This window comes from Tursiops truncatus, chromosome 11, assembly GCF_011762595.2.
Source record: "Tursiops truncatus isolate mTurTru1 chromosome 11, mTurTru1.mat.Y, whole genome shotgun sequence".
NCBI classification, from domain to species: Eukaryota; Metazoa; Chordata; class Mammalia; order Artiodactyla; family Delphinidae; genus Tursiops; species Tursiops truncatus.
In genome coordinates, this window is record NC_047044.1 from 59,398,795 (window position 1) to 59,419,667 (window position 20,873).

General features: G+C 55.3%; 1 long non-coding RNA gene across 12 annotated transcripts in view; it reads left to right on the forward strand.

The window, feature by feature from the left end:
* Nucleotides 1–1,352: 1,352 nt before the first annotated feature.
* LOC109552094 (uncharacterized) overlaps nt 1,353–20,873 on the forward strand; it is a 39,298-nt gene continuing 19,777 nt past the window's right edge. For 8 of the 12 annotated variants that reach the window (XR_012324372.1, XR_012324370.1, XR_012324375.1 and 5 more), the window contains exon 1: nt 19,198–20,700. This is a non-coding gene — a long non-coding RNA (uncharacterized lncRNA). Of the gene's footprint in view, nt 20,701–20,873 lie in introns of all 12 variants that reach the window. The other 4 variants (XR_012324376.1, XR_004528945.2, XR_004528946.2 and 1 more) reach the window with 4 other exon arrangements.

Below are 20,873 nucleotides of genomic sequence, written 5' to 3' on the forward strand. Positions count from 1 at the left end.
CACCGAGAGTAAGGTTCAAGTTAAATATCGAGGAGAACTTTCTGGCAGTCAGGGACAAGAAACACTTGCACAAAAGTCGGAAATGTGGAGGCAGAGGTTTGGAAGACTTCTTAGAAGGCGAATGAGATCATCCTTTTTCTGCCCGGTGGGAGGCTCACAGAAAACAGCTGCAGAAGAAGGAGGCTGGAGCTAGAGTAGCTGGGCTGGAGGTAGAATTTGGAAGGGCTTCTCGGAGTGAGGGGATTGGGTGACCCTGGACTCGGCAGTTGAGCTTATCATAGATCAATGTGGGAGGCTCTGTGTCTGGGCCTGCTTGGGGAGGCATGGGGAAGAGCTCAGGACTGTAAAGGTGGCAGAGCTCCATCAGGCTTCTCCACAGCGGCACCAAGGTCTCAGGGGGCAGACGCACATTTTAACAGATCGCCAGTGCGGGGGATGCCTGGTGGGCTCGAGCGCCTGGGCCAGAGGTGGGCAAACAGGTGGCTACAGAGGGAATGGGACCTCTCCGAGATTTGTCCTGACTCCGAGATCCTGTGAATCCCCAAATTAGGATTCTCCATGGGATTCAAGAAGAGAAACCTGGGAAGGGTGAGCAGAGCTGGTGAATAGCAGCAGGAATCCTGGCTACCAGCCCCCTCCCCTTGGGGGCAGTGGCTGTGATAATCGCTGATCACTGTTAATGGATACTGCAGGTCTCAGTAATGACAGCCCCACTGGGATTCATTAGTCACGGTCCCCACACCACTGGGGGTCTCTCAGCTAAGGGAACAGGGGGAAGAGGTAGCCTGAGCCGCTGGCACACTGGGTCCCAGAGGAGGACAAAATAGAACAGCTGTCCTGGTGAGACATCTCTTCCTCCTGCTTCAGCCAGTGCCTGCAGTGAGGATGGTGTGCAGGAAGGCGAGGGGCAGGTGGGCTCCCAAGGCCTCCGGTGACCCCTCTTCCGAGGGGTCTCTACTTCTCTCTCTCCAGAGCATGTCCCTCCTCTCTGTGTTTACATGGGTCCCTGCTGGCTGAACTGTCCCCCACCACTGGACTCTCCCTGCCCTTCTGAGCTCATGGGCTGCTGAACGGTCAGCCCTCCCCCTCCCCTGCCCTTTCCTAGTGTCCCGGGTGTCCTTCACTACTGTTGTGAGATTTGGGGGAAGTCTCAGGCGAGGAGATGCTTACTCTGTTCCTGGGTGTGTGTCTGCTTCTCAGAGGGTTTCTTCCTGGGCCTGCTGGGTGCAGGCTCGAGGAGTGTCTGGAGGAGGTGGCGAGGCTTCTGCCCATTCAGGGCGGCTTACGAGGGAGACGGAAGGGGCGGGGAGCCGGTGTTCCATCATCTCCCCAAAAGCAGACCAGGGCGGTTTTTGAAACTAGGTTTTCCTGATCTTAGCATCATACTAACATGTGCACACATGCACACACACACTCGCCCCAAGAGACAACACACAGATACACTGACACATTTTCTCCGGCAGTCTGCCCTGTGAGCTGCTTCCAGGGTAAATTCACTAAGAAACTCCTTCGCGTGGGTCCCCCCCTCCTAACCCGGGTGAAAACCTTCCATGACTCCCCGGTGCCCATGGACGAGGCTCAGACTCTCTGTCCTAGCATTCAAGGTCTTCTCTGATCTGGTCCCAGCCTGACTTCCCAGCCCAGTCTCCCATAATCCTCCAACGGGAGTATCTTCCGAAAGAAAGGTCGTACGCACTTACATTTCCTCCAGGATCACCGGGGGACGTGCCCTCTTCCCACTCACATCTCTGCTGGGGTAGATACACCTCCTCCAGGAGGCCTTCTTGACTCAAGGCCTCAGCTTACAGCAACTTCTTCCTTAGCGTGTCCTTGACATTTGGAGGATAAGTCTTTCTATAGGCTGGGGGGAGGGCCCTTTTTCCCCACTACTGAGCCTCTCCAGGCAGGGCCTGTATTTATCCATCTTTATTTCCCTGGTGCCAACATGGTACCTGGAATCTGTGTGTAAACAGCTGAGAGCCTGGCTCCGGGGAAGAGCATCTGTCCAAATTGAATCAAGCTCCTGCTTTGGCTCTTCCTGACTTTGTGACCCCGAGCAAGCAGCTTGTCCTCTCAGTTTCCCAATTGTACCATGAGGAGGTTAGACCTCCAAGCAGCTTGTCCTCTCAGTTTCCCAATTGTACCATGAGGAGGTTAGACCTCCAAGCAGCTTGTCCTCTCAGTTTCCCAATTGTACCATGAGGAGGTTAGACCTCCAAGCAGCTTGTCCTCTCAGTTTCCCAATTGTACCATGAGGAGGTTAGACCTCCAAGCAGCTTGTCCTCTCAGTTTCCCAATTGTACCATGAGGAGGTTAGACCTCCAAGCTGCTTGTCCTCTCAGTTTCCCAATTGTACCATGAGGAGGTTAGACCTCCAAGCAGCTTGTCCTCTCAGTTTCCCAATTGTACCATGAGGAGGTTAGACCTCCAAGCTGCTTGTCCTCTCAGTTTCCCAATTGTACCATGAGGAGGTTAGACCTCCAAGCAGCTTGTCCTCTCAGTTTCCCAATTGTACCATGAGGAGGTTAGACCTCCAAGCAGCTTGTCCTCTCAGTTTCCCAATTGTACCATGAGGAGGTTAGACCTGCCTACTTTAAGATTCTGTATTTCTGTTGTGGTGAGGATGGAGACGAACATCCTCAGGTAGGTGCACATATAGCCCTTTCCAGTATAGACGGTAAGGAGGCTGAGGGTGGTAACTAACTCAGTGGCAATTAAACTCGAGGGTCCAGAGAGTTCCTGACCCAGGGAGAAACCAGGTTGGTGTCAGGTCTAGACAGATCCATGTGATTTTGGACTACTTCCTCTACCTCTTGCACCCTCAATTTATTTATATGAACAATAGGATTGATATTTCAGGCTTCTTTTTGGCATCAGAGAAGATTAAGTCTGTGGAAGCTTACTTCATACACACAGTACATCTAGGGACTCAGTTGTCTGGGGAGTGGTGTGTCTGGGTCCTCTTCCCTTCTCAGGTCCTCTCGCGAGGGTTCTGCTCTGTTTCTTCTCTCCTTGATTACTGCCTGGGAGAACCCATGCTCACCTCTCCTGCAATCAGCTGGGGGTGCTTGGCAACAGGCTTTAGTTGGGTCCCTGCTGGGTGGTCTGGGCTGCAGAATGCCGGGTGAGCTTCTAGTTAGCTCCTCGGGGGGAGTCTCCTATGCAAATGCAGCTATGCAGGGATGGCAGGATTTCCCACACCCCGGGCTCCCATAGTCTCCAAGCCATCCTGCCCCCCATCTGACCTGACCTCTGGGATCTCTCCCAGCCTGAGATACGTCCCTGTTGCCTCATCACCCTTCCCTGGGAATACTGAGGCTGGAGTTGTCTAAAGTGGCCAGGAAAATTCCTCAGAAGTGTGAGGAAGGGGGAGGGGTCTTGAGTGAGGAAAGACCCCTGTCCTACATTATGGCCTCCGTCTCCCCTTCGCTTCCCATGTCACCCCTGGGAGAGGGTTGGATGAAGGCCCCAGAGTTCGCCCCCCAAGCCCCCGTGCCCCAGCCTCTACAAGACCTTAGAGGCAGGAAACTTTCTTCACAGGGAGCTGAAGGGGACCTGGAGTATGTTCAGGGGATCCCAGGGTCCAGCTTCCCAGCCCCTCCCCACTCTGTGATCTCCAAGGACCTCCGTGCATCCAGACCCGGGAGCAGCTGCTCTGTTTATGATGTGGGAGGTTTATTCCTACTGACGCCTCTCAGCTCAGGGCTCTTGAGGGAAGAGGGGATGGACTGTGGGAAAATTGAGGAAGAGGAACCAAATCCAGCTTTGGGAGGAGTTGGGTTAGTGACTTTTCCCCTCCTTGGAGCAGCTGGGAGGATCTAGTAAAATCTAGCACCAGTGGGGGACGGGGACCAAGAGGGGGACCCTGAGGACAGAGTAGGGTCAGCAGTGTGTGGGGCTGCAGTTTCTGGGAGTAAGAGCTGGCGAGAGCCCGAAGCAGAAATGCCAATCAGGTCTCAGCGAGGTTGGTTTGGTTGTGAATCGAGTATCCATGTCATTATGAATAAGTGTGTGAGGGCCCTCGAGGTAGGGGCTGAGTCACAGTGTTTCATTTTTATGAACAGGACTGGCCTCTGCTTGTGGGAGGCCCAGAGAGGGCAGAGGGCTGGGCAAAGTCACACAGCACTCGCCTCCGATCAGCGGCTGTCCTGGCCTGGCTTTCTCTTGCTCTTATTTTCCCAGCCACTCTTTTTTTCTTTTTTTTAAATTTTATTTATTTTTGGCTGCTTTGGGTCTTTGTTGCTGTGCATGGGCTTTCTCTAGTTGCAGTGAGCGGGAGCTACTCTTGTTGCCGAGCATGGGCTCCAGTAGTTGCAGCACGCGGGCTCAGTAGTTGTGGCACGTGGGCCCTAGAGCATGCGGGCTTCAGTAGTTGTGGCGCGCCGGCTCAGTAGTTTTGGCACATGGGCTTGGTTGCTCCGCAGCATGTGGGCTCGAACCCGTGCATTGGCAGGCGGATTCTTAACCACTGCGCCACCAGGGAAGTCCCTCCCAGCCACACTTGATCTGATTTTAAAAATATATATTCTCCACTCTTCACAATTTCCCATGCTCTCTCCAACCCCTTTTCCCCCTAAATAGTTATGTATGAACTTTGACCCCAGGAAGCCGCTTGGGGGGACCATTTTGGGAAAACATGATAGAACCTCGTAAAGAATTCCGACAGCTTGCAAACAGCCTGTGCTAAATTGCCCCTTCAAGTGAAAATTAAAGCAAATGTCTGTTTTATGACCATGTTTTCTTGGGCTGCAGCTATTGTGGGAGTGCGGGGGGGCTCAGAGCTGGGAGGCATGGAGAGGGTGGAGGTACTCAGCGTGGTGTATACCTGGGCCTCTGGTCCACTCCCTGCATCCCGCCCTCCACGCTTTTCTGCGCAGAGATGATGTAGAAACAACCTTATCACCACAGTCTCTTTTCAGGCCCATCTTCTTCTCCCAGTGGGGCTTGAAAGGGTTCTTGCTCTTTCTGGGGCACCAGCCTCCCAGAGTGCCAGTGGCAGACGCCCTAAGGTCATCCAGCCAGGGGCTTGGCTTGGGCTCTGTGACCCCCTGTTTCTCTGGTGGGCCTCTGGGGCTGCTGCTGGGGCAGAAGGAGGGACCACTGCTCAGGTTCCAGACTACCTCCTGCTCTTGCACTGTTTTCTCCAGACCTAGTCCACCTTTGCATATGAGGCATAGTGTTTGAAAAGTGGTTCTAAGGCAATAATAATAATAGTGATAATATAATAATAATAAATAATTGTAAAAGAAGGAAACCGCTGGTCTACTCTAATACCTTCATTACATAAACAGAGACACTGAGGCCCAGAGAGGACATTTTGTGGAAGATCTTGGACTGGGGAAAAGGAAATCTGGGTTCTGATTCTGACCCAAGTCACTTCCCCTCTCTGGGTCGTGGTTTCCTCATCTGTAAAACTCAATGATCGGATTCCATGAACTCCAAGGTCCTTTTCAGGCCCGTGAAGCCCTAGATCAATAAATACATAATAATGTACTAGGATGTGCCAGGTCCTAAGTGCTGTGTGTTTTCCAGGGGTCGTCCCATTTAAGATTCAATGATTTTATGAGATGTCATCATTCCCGTCAGATCACTAAGGGACAGTGAGGTGAAATAACTTGGCCGAGGTCCTGCAATGGCAAAGTCAGACTGGACCGCTGGCAGTCCCCCTCCAGGGCCTGGGCACTCAGTCACTGCTCCCATGAGGACCGGATCCAGATCCGTCAGCTGGGGAGTGGGAGCCCAGCCTCACTGACCCCTGGGCTGGTGTTCGTTCTGCTGGACCAGGCCACCTGTTTAGCCAGGGTGGTGAGAGCCTCACCCTGTCTGGAGGCTGCTGGTGTCTGCTGTACTCAGGCTGTCGGTGTAATGCTCAGGGCACGCCTCGGAGAAGGGGGCTTCGGGGCAGAACGGGGCTTCTTGAATGAGGCTTTGAAAAGCTGAGAGGAGCTTTTAGATTTGTTACGAGGGACTCCAGGAAGCTATGAGGGTTCTTTTTTATTTTAATTGAAGTATAGTTGATTTACAATATTGTGTTCGTTTCAGGTGCACAGCAATGTGATTCAGTTATACATATATATGTGTACTATCTATATTCTTTTAAAAAAATCTTTTCCATTATAGTTTATTATAAGATACTGAATATAGTTCCCTGTGCTATACAGTAAATCAGTTTTGTTGCTGTGAGGGTTCTTGATCAGGGCAACAGCCGTATAATTTTTTTTTTTTTTTTTGCGGTACGCGGGCCTCCCGCTGCTGTGGCCTCTCCCGTTGCGGAGCACAAGCCCCGGATGCGCAGGCTCGGCGGCCATGGCTCACGGGCCCAGCCGCTCCGCGGCATGTGGGATCTTCCCGGACCGGGGCACGAACCCGTGTCCCCTGCATCGGCAGGCGGACTCTCAACCACTGCGCCACCAGGGAAGCCCAGCAGCTGTATAATATTATAGAAAATCCCCTCCTTGTCCCTCACCCAGTGGCCTGCCCACCTAGGAGATCCTGCAGTAGGGAGCCCAACCGGCCCAGCCACTCAGTGACCCACGCCCCCTCCCCATAACTAGTGTCCCTTCCACCCTGGTTATTCCAGCCTCTTCTCAGCGGCTTCACCGCTAGAACTGGATGTTGGATCTGGCTTCCTCCTCGGAAGACAATTTATGGTTACGTGTCGGAGACTCTGTTTTAATGAAGTTGCAAAAGTAGGTTAATGGGCTGTGGGTGTTTTTCCTTCCCCTCCCCCTGCCCCATCTCCGCCCCTGGGCGGATGAATGATGCCTCTCTCAGCGCAATGCAGAGCTGGCCTGAGGATCTCAGGCCCGGTTCCTTGGCCTCCCGCTGGGCTCCTCCGATCTCCTCCTCCCTGCTGCTTGGGAAGGTGCTTAGAATGTCTAACCCCAATCCCTCCTGCTGTCACTGTGGCCCAGAAGACGCTCCGAAGTCTGCCCAGACTGGCATATTTGAGTGGCAGGGACTATGACAAGGGCTGGGGCAGGGGTGGGCCCTGAGGAAGTAGGAAGCTAGAATTATGGATAATGGACATCTTTAGGGTTAGAGAGGCATGGAGGTAGACGCTTAGCTAGAACGGACCTGGAGAACTCGGCGAGGTTGAGGGGAGGAAACAAGCTTCTGGGAACCTCTCCAGTTGCTGCCCCTGTCTCCCTAATTCATCTCTGTGCGTCCTGGTGCCGTGCCTGAATGTTTGCTGTGTGAATGATGGATACAGAGTGATGGCTCTTCTCTCCCCTCCCTAAGTCTCTGGGGCTAGAGCTCCCCCTCATCCTTGCTCTTCTCTGAAATGGCCCTCCGCCTGTTCCTGCTGGGGACCCCTTCCCTTCCCACCTCTCTGCCCAATCCTTGCCCCACACCCCCATCTCTCAGGAAGTTTCCCATTGTTACGCTGCAAGGACAGTTCTCCATTTATTTGCCTGGGTCCAAGCTGAAGGCCTATCAGCCCTGGAAGACTGGGGTCTCCAGGGAGAAGGGTCTGTATCTTTTTCCTCCAGATTTCCCCCTGCCTCAGCAGCACCCAAGCGTGGCTCTCGGATTGAGGTGGGGTCCAAGATCCTGGGTGATGTTAGGGACACACAACCAGGAAGACCCTCCTGCTGCCGGAGCCCCTCTCCCTGGTCCTTCGTCCCTACAGAAAGCCGGGACCATGCCTAGTCTCCGGCCAGCAATCACTCCCAGGCCCTCTCTGTCAGTAAATGAGGCTGTTGGCCAGGGTTTGGGAGCTGAACGCCAAGATGGGGTGGAGCACAGCCTCCCTCAGATTATCCCCCTCTTCTGGAAACCTGGGCTACCTCACCCCCTGCTTCTTTTACGGCCTTGACTCTCTCCCCTGTCCAGGCCCAGGAAGAAGCATGGGCTCTTGGCCTTTTAGATTAACCCTACAGAAATCCCTGAGAAACCCTACCAGAAAACCCAGAAAACCCACCATAATCTCCTAAACCTTACACCAGCGTCCAGAATCGAAACTAACATCCCAAAACCTATGGTAACACCCAAGACTACCCGGCCCAGGCAGTGCCACAGTGCCACGCCAAGCACGGCACAGGAACCCCAACCCAGGCTCTCTGCAGGGGCGCCTAAGCCTCCCAAGCTGGTGTTCTTGCACCCCTGCACATGTTTTCTTTCCTGACCTAGACAGGACATTCTTCCTGCAGACTCCAAAGCCCTCACTGACCTTGTCCCACTCAGTTTCGCTGTGGCAGAGGGAAGTGTGGGTGCACAGGGCACGGATGTGGGTTGGTTGGTGCCTGCAGGATGTCAGGGCCCGGGAGAGGGACCTGGTCATCTGCCAACTTGTCAGGATGTCCAAGGAGCTCAAGCAGGAGGCCTAGAGGTTAGACCTTGGGAGGCCCTGCCTGAATCGGTTGGGCCCAGGTTTACTCAGAGATGGGTAAGCAGAATGAGGATGTGACAGATGTGGCTTCTCTTTTCCTTGGTCTCAGCTCAAGGACCCTCCTCCCTTGAGATTCGGGGGAAGAGGGGGGTCTGGGAGGACAGCAGACTGCATGGCCCCATAGGATCAGGGAAGCCCAGAAGCCATGATGGTTTACACCTGATGTGGGCATCCTGGGGCTTCTGTGGAAATGTCCACTGATATAAAAGGAGACAGGATTGCTGGGTTCCCCGGACACACATCTGTACACATGTCTACCGTACAGATGTTTTGGGCGTGGATCGGGGGAGGGTATGGGAGGGGAAGATGATGGGAGGGTTGGAAAATGGCAGTTCAGAGGGAGGACACACAGGCCCAGTCCGTTAGTCTGATGAGAGAAGAGACTCACGTCTAGGACCTGATTAAGGAATAGCTGGAAGGGGTTGTTCAGTGCAGGGAGAAACAGAGGAGAAGCAAGGGTTTCAAATCAGGAGGGCTTCGTGGAGGAGGAGAGTGGGCAGTGGGATGGAAAAGAAGGGAGGGGCAGAGTTGAGGAGGGCTCTGGGCGGGCTCTGCGGCTCTGACTGTGGGGGAGACAGATTCCCTGGCCAGGCTGAGAGTCCAAGCTGCAGAGTCACCAGAGGTTAGAATCTCTGGGGGTAAAATTCTGAGGATGAGCGTGGAGGTGGAGGCAGGAGGTATGGGGACTCCAGGCTCTGCCCTTAGCCCTCAGCCTTGAGCAGTTCACACACGCTAATAGTGTCTTCTTTCCCTAATCATAGGGGATGAAGCAAGCGTTCTTTTTTTTTTTTTGGCGGTACGTGGACCTCTCACTGCTGTGGCCTCTCCCGTTGCGGAGCACAGGCTCCGGATGCGCAGGCTCAGCGGCCATGGCTCACGGGCCCAGCCGCTCCACGGCATGTGGGATCTTCCCCCGGACAGGGGCACAAACCCACATCCCCTGCATCGGCAGGCGGACTCTCAACCACTGCGCCACCAGGGAAGCCCGAAGCAAGCATTCTTGATTTTTAAAAAGCTTCTATGGTGGGTGAGAACACCCCTTGGGAGGGGGATATTTGGGCCCCAATGTAATAGACTTCAGCAGTGTCAGCCCCTCCTGGTGTGTGAGAAGGCAAGTTCTGAGGGGCTAGGACAGCTCTGCCACAGGCCAGTCCCTTAAACAGCCTGAGTTTCCCTAAACCGAGGGGAGTTGCACTGGCTGATCACTCGGGGCCCCTTCCTCCGTCTGGAGTTGCACTGGCTGATCACTCGGGCCCCTTCCTCCGTCTGATATTTGTTTAATAATTTTCAAGTCCTTTACAAGAATCAAATGAGATCACGCATGCTGAGAAGCTTTGACAAAATATAAAGCATGCTGTCATTGTGAGGGGTTCAGGGGCTGCCTGGGGCCGGGGGAAAGGCGCTTAGAGGCGGGCCATGGGCTGGGACCCCTGGAAGGGAAAGGCAGGCCCCTGCTGGGTTTATGCCTCTCCCTTGCCACTGCCTTGCCCCTTCCCAGCCCAGCCCCAGGCTCTGGGGACTGAGCCCGGCTCAGGATGGGGGTGGGGCTCCCAGGGGCAGGGGCAGAGGGGTGGGAGCCTCCCCTTTGAGTGGCTCCGAGCTGGAGCACAGCAATTACGCAGGAGGATTTATGTCCTTTTGCCTTTAATCGGAAACTCCGTGTCAAGAAGAAAAATCTGCACTGTCCTCCGGCCCGGCTTCCTGCTTTATCATTATTATTGGAGGAAGGTTGATCTGGAAACTTAAGGAAAAGTGGGGTTGGGGGTGGGAGCCACCAGGGAAAGGGAGGTGTGGGGCAGAGGGTGGCCTTCCTACTGTTTGTCCTGCTTCATCACAAGAAGGGGACAAAGGGCAGCCCGGGGGTTGAGGGTCCTGGAGGGCAGGTGAGAAGACACAAGAGGCTCACTAGGGGAAGTGTAGGGGCTGGGGATCATGGGGGGAAGGGGCATCCGGGGAGCAAGGGAGACACCAGGAGGGAGGGAAAGGATGGGTGACCACAGGGAGACACCAGGAATTAAAGGGACTTGGGAAAGAGGACGAAGAGAACTAGGGCTCATGGTGGAGGGAAGGGGCGGCCGGGTGCTGGAGGGACACTGGGGTGGGGGTGCAGGGGGTGGAATAACCGGAAGGGGGAGCAGTGGCTCTAAGGGGGATGCTGTGGGAGAGGGAGAGTGTAGGGTAACCAGAGGGGACACAGGGTGGAGGGCAGAGGAGGGCTGGGAGTCACGGAGAAAAGAGGCATCTAGGGCCTGGGATGCGCAGGGGCTGGGGCTGATGGGGGCGCTGGGCTAGGGACTCCGGGTCTGTGGCCGTCTCCGTCTGTACCTGCTGACCTGCCCCCAAGAAGGCTGTTCCTCCCCTGGCGCACCCAGGACCCGTGTCTCCTGGTCTCCTGGGTGGAGGGCGCTGGCCTCCCACAAAGCCCGTGGTTTCCCCTTCCACTTTGGGAGCAATTTCTCCAGGAGATGGGGTATAGTGCTTGGGAATACTCAGCAGGAATCCTTGGGCCCTGGGGAGACTGGACTAGAAGTGTTGGAAGGCGAAAGGCCTGCACCCTGGGGAAGGGGAGGGACCCAGGAGAAAAGGCCTCCTAACACCCCCAACGTCCTTGTTTGGAAGTCCCTCTAGTGTCTTAGCTGTTATCCCTCCTGTTGCCGGGATTTCATTCTCATGTGTGGAAAGGGCACCAGCCCTGGGATCGGTTCCTGGGAACTGACTCCCTGTGTGCACTTCTGTGAATCTCAGGGTTCACACCCACAGCATGCAATATCTAGGCGGCAGGCCGTGGTCAGGCTTAGAGATGGTTAGGTGAAGGATGCAGCACGTAGTAGACCTTCTAAAGACACCATAGCCACCTGGGGGGTAATGCCCAATATATGCAACCTCCTTCGTTTACGAAGGACAGATTAATTCTCTGTGAGTTTCCTCAACGAGCCTGGGTGGGTATCGTTATCCTCCTAGAGATGGGAACCGTGGCACAGAGCCGCTGAGTGACGTGCTCAAGGCCACACAGCACATCACTGGAGCAGCCAGGTGAGACGGCCCCATAATACCTCCTGAGGGCCTTGAAGATCTTCCTCTGGGTCTCCTCCCTCCCTCCTTCCCCTGAGGGCCTCACACTTGGCCCCTCGGCCCTGGGATCTGGGGTCGTTTGGGATGCTCAGTGGAGTGTCTTGGCTTCCAATCCTCCTGCAGTCTGGGCCGTGCCCACCCTCGCTCGCCTCCACCCCGGCTCAACTGAGAGGTTTTATAGCCGTTTACGAGCAATTTCTGTCCATATATCACTGGAGATATATAGCCAGGCAAATATTAGGGACCCAAGCAGAGGTTTTAAGAGGTGAGTTTTACTGCCGCTGAAAGAAGGCGTGATAGGCAGCCTGTGGAGACCCACCTCCCTCTCGCTTACTTGGCGGCGGCCGGGCGGTGGCAGCATGGACTGGGGTTCGGCCAGGAAAACTGTCTGTGAGCACCCGGGGGTGCCAGCCTGAGGGGAGTGATCAAAGAGTGGGGCTCTGATCCTCCGAGAGCTGTGTGAGTGGGAGGAGGTGGGGTCACAAAGCAGGCCAGAGGTCACAGGCTGGCTTGGACAGAACACCCTCGCCAAACCCGAGCGAGAAGCCACTGAGCTCCTGCGGATTCGCTCCACAGAAACACAGATTGAAGTGAGACACCAGGGAAGCACTGCCCCGCACGGGCCACTGGAAGAGGCTGCCGTGTTGCCTTTTGCGGGAAGTCCTTAAAATCTGGATCTGAACGAGGAAACCGCTGGCCAGAGGCAGAGGGCTGGACACGTGGCCTCTTACCCTCTCGGACCCTGCGCAGGTGACGCTGGAGGAAGGCCTGCAGGAGGCCGGCCTTGACCTCCTCTGCTCTGGGCCTGGGCCTGTGTGGGCCGCTGGGTTTGGGTGAGCGCAGAAGGGTGAGGAGAGCCTTCTTGGCTTGTGGCATATGGTGAGAAGATGTCCCCGGGAATCCTCGCTGCTGATTTAAGCAGCTCCGACAGCTTTATGGCGCCTCCTCGAGTGAGCCCCCAACGCTGGCCGTTTAACTTTTTAGCGTTGTTTAACGCTTAGGCTCCGGCGGACAGGCAGGCCCCTCGGCCCCAGAGGCAGCAGCACTAAATCAGGACACTCATAGGCCCCGATAAATAATTTTTACAGGGCACGCAGCCCATAGATCACCAGTGGGGGTGGGGGGAGAGCGGCTGTGATATTTCAAGCAATTGTCATATATGACTACCCTGTGCTCTGATCCAGGTCATGCACATGGCAGCCAGCTTCATAACCAAAGTCAGCTCCAGGGCCCCCCAGCCGGGGCACGGGCGGGGCTGCGGGAGCTGGTGGCTCCGATTACCCCACAGCCAGCAGATGACCCGCGGACTCATCGTCTGCTCAACCTGCCCTAGTGTGCCGAGCGTGGGCCCCCATCCGAGCTGCCTCTGGCACTGGGAGAAGGAAGGGCTGAGGGCCGGGTGGGAATGACTCTTTCCCAAAAAGTCATTTTTCAGACCACCTTCCTGGTTCCCCCATCCGACTCCAAACCTGAGGGTCCCAGGAGAGAGCAGGCAGCAATGCCTGCAGCAGAGGGAGGGTAGAGCTAAGCAGAGCTAAGGGCTGGAGGGAACAGGAACTGTGTGTCAGCTGCACGCCATTCACACCTCTAGTGAAAGAGGCGGGTGGGGAGTAGAAGGAGAGGCACGAACAGTGTGAGGAAGAAGGCCAGGGAAGGATAGGGACAGAAAAATGAAGACGGAAAGACACGTGAAGACTCAGAGAGAAAGTGAGAGAGACAGAGGCAAGGGGAGACAGACAGAAACTCACCCAGAGAGGATGCTGCAACGGGCAGGGACGTTTCCTAAAGCCGGGTACAAAGCCAGAGAGACGGTGGCGTGAACAGACCTGGGGAGGACGGCGTCTGTGCCAGGTGGGCCCGCCCGTGCCCTGGGAGGGCACCTTCAGCTGGCTCCGGGCCTGTTTCCCAGCGCCAGCTCCACGCTGCTCCCTCCTCCCCCTCCCCCCAGCGCCCTTGCCCTGTCCCCTCATCTGTAAGATCCTGGGATATGCAGGGACACTTAATCCATATGGAGCTGATTCATTCCCATCTAAATCATCTCCATGAGCTTCCCTAAGAGCCCTCTGATGTGCCAGCCGCCGTCCCTCTCCCCCGGCGATGGCGGGCCGGGGGCTGCCAGTAAACAAAACTCAGCAGCCATCCATCCTGGCGTCGTCCGCCCGTCCAGCCAAGACCATCCATCTCTCCAGCCCTGCTCCCCACGCCCGCTTCACTCCTCAGTCCCTCCTTCTGTCTGTCTGTCCCTCTGTGTGTCCCCTCCTCCTCGTGCCCCTCAACTAGAACCTCCACCTCTCTGCCTCGTCCTGGGTAGGATCTTGAGGGGTCATGTCGGCCACGCCCCTGCCTGCAGACAGGATACCTCACCCCTGGCGCAGCAAGGCAGGGGCTCTCCTGGTTCACCGCCTTCCAAGAGGAAAGATCTTCTGATGCTTTTACTGTACAACGTTGACAACCCATGCTCAAGGAAGCTCTTTCTTCTGTCTAGCTCACATGTCTGAGGTCCACATATGATCACATGTCTGAGCGGGGGTGAAGGTAAGATTATGGGGTTCTGTACAAACATGAGGTCTCCAGGATTTGTAATACGTACTTCTCTGGGTCTCTAGCAGCAAGAGTCAGGCCCGTGCCAAGCATATAGTGGATACTCCGGGTCAGTTGCTTCCTGGCCATGATCTTCCCTGTCAGCTCCAGTGAGTCCAGAGGCCTCACATATACCCCAGGGAGGTTTTCAGTGAACTGATCCAGTGGGTTTCATACAGGGCCCAGATTGTGGCACTCTAGCCTGGCAGGGTTGGCAGGAGACACGAAGGAAGTGTCTCTCACTTCTGCCCTCCCACCCAGACTCCTCAGCCCTGTCCTGGGGGTGGCGCTTGCCCAGACAGCTCTGTCTTGGCAGTGATGAGCTGAAGAGGAGAGTAAGCAAGCAGGTGCTGCGTATCTTCCATGGCACCAAAGCAGAACCCTCACATTTGGGGAAAGCCCTTAGGTCTACACGGACTAATAAGGAGAGAGCGGGGGGAATTGCTGCCCCTGGCCCCAGTCTCAGGCATGGTGGCCCTTCCCCCATCAGCTTCTTCATGTCAGCCTGGGAAGGGTAATTCTGGGAACGGGCTGGGGCTCTGCTAGCCTCTCATGAGAGGAGACGGGAGCATTTCTTCTGGTCCCATCTCAGTTTCTCCGTCTACAGCAGCAGTGGGAGTGGGGGAACAGGGCTGTCTCTGGAGTGGAGTTGGGGTCAGACTGTAGCAGCCCTACAGGGGGATGATTTGGGCATGGGTGAAAGGGTTTAGGGTGGTGGAAGGGGAGCCACAGGGAGGGATGAGGGCAGCATTTGTGGATCCCACAGTAACAGTGAGTGGGAGAGGCAGAGGAGAAGGAGATGGGAGGCCGAGTCTTCAGATGGCCTGAGGGGGCTGGTACTCCAGCACCTCCCTGAGACCCAGGACACCTTGCTGAGCATCTGACCTCCCCCTCAGGCCAGACCAGACCAGGTAGAGAGTCCCACCGCATGGGTGCCCCCTCCTGCACTCTATTTCGCAGCGCCTTTCCCACTTGTCATGGTCCCCTCCAGGGAGCCACTGTGAGTGCACAGAACAGGTGGGGCTCTCCCAGCTGCTATCCAGCTGTGAAGAACCCTGACCATACCCCCCCCACCCCCCTGCAGGAGAGAAGGTTCTAATTCTAGCCGGAAAGATGAGAAGGATGGTTCGGGGAGAGCGTCCAGAGGGATGCGTGGAAGCTAACCACTTGCCCCAGTTGTGTGAACATATGTGTGGGAGGGGAGGGGCCTGCAGGTGGCAAGGCCCAGCTTAAGAATGATGGAGTGTTTCTTAGTTCTCTGAGCTAGAGACATATGGGCTATACAAGACCAAGCAAAATGAGAAATTATTGCTTAAGAGAGAGAGGACATGGGGGGATAAGAAAAAATTCAAGCCAGGGAGACCCAGTGCCACTTGCCCCCTCGCCATCATGACCTGACCCATCTGTGCGTGACTGGATCAAAGTCCAAGGGGAGGGAGAGGTCTGAGAACTGACCCTCAGGGCCTCCGGTGGGGAAGAAGCTGATCCTCCGAACATGCATTTCCCCGATGTTACACAGAGCGCGGGGAGCTGGGAACAGCCGCCCCAATTCTCCAGGTGGGACAGTGGGTGGAGCTTTCTCCATCCTCCTCTGTGCTTCTTGTGCCCGCCTCTCTGTCCACCCCTCCCCTCTCTCCAGTCCAATGGGGAACCAGTTCTCTCTTCTCCCGCTGGCCTGTCTCTCATGGTTCTCCCGGGCACTGAGCCTTCCTCATCCACTCAGTGGGTCCCACACTCTCTTGTCTCCTCTGAATGTCCCCTTCCTGCACCAAGCCTCCTAGGCTTTGTCTGTCCCCACGAAGGCCCCTCCCCCTAAGTCAAGTTCACTTACCCAATCTTGTGGCTGATGCAAGTCCTTTAGGGTCCACTGTGGGCTGGTGCCTTGGTCCAGCTCCAGGGCTGGAGTTTCTCTGGTCCGTCTGGCCTCTATCACTCAACATCCACGTGCCTGGTTTAGACTGTGACCTCCACAGGGCTGGCAAGGATCCCAGTGTTTCTGTGGTCACCAGCACAGCTCCGGGAGCAACCTGATTTTTGATAGAGTTGACAGCTTTTCTTTTGATTCCATGAGGCAGAAGCAGCTAGAAGGACGCTGAGAGGTCTTAGAGGACCACTGAGTGTGACTAAGGCACTTCCTCCAGGGAAGCCACCTCCTGCTACAACAAGCAGTGACTGAGGCTGGACAGCAAGAACTTCTGAAGACTCTTAAGGTGGAAGGAAAGATTCCCAGGGTTTCTGTGAAGACGTTGGGGAGGGATGGCCTTAACCTTTTCAAGCTCGGAGGGAGCAGAGGGGTCTGTGAATCTGGAGACGTTTACTTCCACCCTTGTAGGATTATCCAAAAGAGGGATGGCCACTTCCTCTTTTTTTTTTTTTTTAATTTATTTATTTAATTTATTTATTTTTGGCTGCACTGGGTCTTCGTTGCTGCATGTGGGCTTTCTCTAGTTGCGGTGAGCGGGGTCTACTCTTCGTTGCAGTGCGCGGGCTTCTCACTGCGGTGGCTTCCCTTGTTGTGGAGCACGGGCTCTAGGCACGCAGGCTTCAGTAGTTGTGGCTCGTGGGCTCTAGAGCGCAGGCTCAGTAGCTGTGACACCCGGGCTTAGTTGCTCTGTGGCATGTGGGATCTTCCCGGACCAGGGATCGAACCCGTGTCCCCTGCATTGGCAGGCGGATTCTTAACCACTGCGCCACCAGGGAAGCCCGCCACTTCCTCTTTAGGAGCCCTGACTCATCATTCTCAGTGCAAATCCCATTCACAATTTCTTTGATAATTGTTTGTTCCTTGGCCAGAAATCTGGTTCTTGAATTCCCTCTCCTGTTCTTTCCATGATCTGGGAACCATCTTTGCGAACCAACCCCATCTCTGTTTTATGGAGCCAGAAGAACAGAGAGGTAGAGCCATGTCTAGGCAGCGACAGAGCAAGCCTACGGGAGCTGGGAATGCCTCCTTACGTGAATGCCCTCTTCTTGTCTTTGGATGCGAAGGGAAAGGATGGGATCCCCGAGGGAAAGGGCAGGGTTGTCCAGAGCAGGGTGTGTTATCAACTGGAAGAGCACCCGCACCCAGCCACCTCGACCTAAATGTGCACACAATGGAAATATCTTCACAGCCAAGGGCCCCTCCCTCCCAAAGAGAAAATCCCACAAGTGGGGAACATCTGGATCAAACCGCAACCATGAAAGCACAACATCAAACGAGGGTTTCAGAGGGACCCTCCCCGCAGGCCCTGCTCCAAGAGAAATTGCAGATCTTCCTGCTTGAAGCTTTTAAGTGTCACAGAACCACTCAAGTTTGGGATCTCTCCTTATTCACCAGAGACAGATGTCCCCAAGTGAGTACGGTTGGGTTTGATTACCCCCAGCGGGAGAGGATGTGTGTGACCTGATCTGGGCCACGTTGGGGGGTAGCCTGGGATTTAAAGCTGTGATGAGGGGCTCCAGCAGTTCAGGCTGGGGGCTGGGGAGAGAGAGGGGACAGGTGGGCCTTTTAAAACGTGCCTACATCAAAGGTCTGAGTAGGCTCCCTTCCCAGCTTTGGCGCCTCAGGGCAGGAAAGCAGTGATTTCACCACATAACTGCACGTAGGAGTAGGACGGATCTCAGTCTGAGAACTTCTGGGGAATGTGGAGAGGGGAGGGAGGGTGTTCCCCAGAGGGGAGGACAGGGCAAGGGGGTTTTCTCATTTCCAAAATAGCCTGCCCAGGCCAAGGAGAATGGGGCCATATGCTGCCTCCCTCCCACTCTCCCCCTGTGGAGGGATGTGGGGGAGGGGGGCATTCTTCCAGGGGGGAGAGGAGGGAGCAGCTGCAGCCGTGGGAGGTGGGAGCTGGATCCGGATGGAGAATGAAGGGGAAGCAGGGGCATCTTCCCCAAAGGCACGAAGGAGGAAGGCTGCAGAGCATGTAATTCTAGGAGATGATAGGCTCTTCCTTCCTGGGTCCTGGGAATCAGAGAGCACCTGGCCACGATGCTGGCAGGCTGGGATGGACAGTGGGGAAGATGGGATAGGAAGGTGCCCCAGATATGGCTGGAATCCCAGTTCATGTCTGAATACTCTGCCCAGAGGGCAGGTGGGTGAGAGAGTGCTGGGATGTTGACAGCACGCTGTGACCTTGGTTGAAGAAGCCAATGGTTTCTTCTTGAGGTGAAAGGTGACCTTCAGTTGGGAAGGGTGTGGGGAGAAGAAGGGTACCACTCGCTTATAGTTTACACTAGCCTCCCTTTCAGGATGCCTTCCCTGCCCCCTTCCTCTCCCCTTTCCCCTGAGAGGTTTATGTGTGGGCGTGGTACCCCACGATGCCAGGGAGGTGTATCACCGGTGGAGGTCCATCCTTCACTGCCTTACAAAGATCTGCTTACGGTTTCTTTTCCCATCTAGACTGTCAGCTTTGAAGGCATGGACTCCCTCATTGTAACTGGGTTCCTAGTGCCCCACACAGTGCCTGGCAGAGAGTAGCTGCTCGGTGATGAAGCCCTGCTCCAGCTTCCAGCTGGAGCGCGTTCTCCCGCCGCCAGCGTTCTGGGAAACAAAACAACCCACGCGATGATTCCTCTGCAGCCTCGAGGCCTCTGAGGGGCTACAAGGGCATCTCCTATCTGACCTCCTCTGGGAGTCTTCTGGGGGGACCCTAGTTGACAGCACTCTCTCCCACCTCTGAAATGTATTGTCCACAAGATTCACGCGGGATTTCCCTGCTGGTCCAGCGGTTAAGGCTTCCCAATTTCAGTGCCTCCTCTTCAGGGGGAACGAGTTAGATCCCTGGTCGGGGAACTAACATCCCCCATGTGGTGCGTGGGGGCGGCCAAAACAAACAAAGAAACAAACGAAAGCAAACAAAAAAAGGTCTCACTACACCTTCATGGTAAGGGCTATTATTGTTATTTACTAATCTGGGATGGATGTGTCTTTCTTGGTTGCATGAGACCCGAGGCTCTTGGGGACCGCAGTGCCCAGCATGGAGTCTCCTCAGGACAGGCTGGCTGTTGACTAGCTAACGCCTCCAAGTCCTAGTGTCTAAGCTTTTGATGTGGTGGCTCCTCTGGGGCTCTGATGGCTGAGCGTCGGGAACTGCTGAGTCGGGATGTCTTGGCGTAATCGGGGGAATTGGACACACACGCGAAGGAGCCCGGTCCCAGTGAGGTGAGGCCTGAATGACCCTGCAGGTCGAGAGAATGCTTGAGCGGGGATGTTGCGAAAATGACCAAGGTCGGTGGGCTCTATTCAGAAAAACTCTTTGGGCAAGAAATGTATGAAAGAGGCTGGAAGGAGAGAAGGGCAGGGCTGGCAGAGGTTGCAGGAGGATATCCAGGTGGGATAGGCTTGGCCGTGGGTGAGGAGGCTAAGGCGGCTCTGCCTGCAGGTGAGGGCCCAGGAGGGAGGGGCTTGGGCAATTGTAAACATTCCCTCTACACTGTGAGGACTGTGACCACGGCTCCACAACCGCTCCCATCCCTCCCCAAACTCTAGGCCAGGAGGGATCCTACATCTCACCGCCATTTCTAGGCCCAGGCTGACCTGTGCTCCCGCGACATCACCTGACACCGAGCTCGGGGTGGATCAGCTTTGCTCTGTACCCTCGCAGTCCTCCCTGGGGCTGGAGCTGCCTTTGAAGTTGATGGAGAGAAGATTGGTGAGCTGTCGCCTGAGCCTAGATCTCCCAGACATCCGTGAGGGGAGGGGATCTCCACTTTGAGCCCTTTTTCGGGGGGCTGAGGTGTTGACACTTTAGTTGTCAGAACTGACGTTTCTCATCTGTGAATGCGGCGCGAAGCTGACGGAATTGCCAGCATCTCTGGGCTGCTGGGTGGCAGCACTGCTCAGCTCCAGGGACCAACCACTCACCACTCCTGGAGCACAACTCCAGGTGGAGCCATTCACATAGAATTTGACGTGCACGGTCGCCGCATTCCCCGCCGCCCAAGGTCGCGCGGTGATGGTGGGCCACCATCGTGCCCTTTTTGAGTCAGGGTTCTGTTTACCAGTCTAAGCTAGTTAACCTGAGGACCAGGAATATTCATGAGGCTTTGCCCGGGGACAGAGAGACGGACAAAATAGTCTCCAAAGTCATGTCCTCATGAGACGTGGGCACCAGGAAACCAGAGTGTCTCCCAGACAACAGGTCCACAAAGCAGGGTGCAGTCTGAGGCCAAGTAGCAGGGAAAAGAAATGACAAACTCCATCCATCGGGGAAGGAAAACTGTCTTTCACCCCCGGATTGAAAAGAATAACCCACGTGTAAAGACCCAGTGACACTTAGTAGGTCTGCAGTTACCATGAGGTGAACCAGAATCAGTGCCGACATTCCAGTCTCTAGGTTCGGGGTTCTTGGAAGCAGAAAGGCCTAGCCACCCTGGTGACACTTGTGCATGGGAATTTGCTGAAATCTGAAATGAGATCCTGACCCAGATGGGGGTCAGGAATTTGTTTCCTTCCCTTTTTCTCCTTAGTTCACTGTTTAGGATGAAAAATGACAACCAGATGAGCAAAAGAATGATTATCAGGAATGATAAATAATACACTCCAGATGTGGCCGGAGAGAAATGCAACTGAAAGCACCACCGCCTCCAAGTAGTCACGTTGGGGCGACCCCCTTCTCCCAACAAGGCCACGATGACAAAAGTTCTGTAACTCTTCTTTGGGAATTGTCTTCAGGGTATGTGGCTCAGTCTTTTTTTTTTTTTTTTTTTTTGCAGTACGAGGGCCTCTCACTGTTGTGGCCTCTCCCGTTGCAGAGCACAGGCTCAGGACGCGCAGGCTCAGCGGCCATGGCTCACGGGCCCAACCGCTCTGCGGCATGTGGGATCTTCCCGGACCGGGGCACGAACC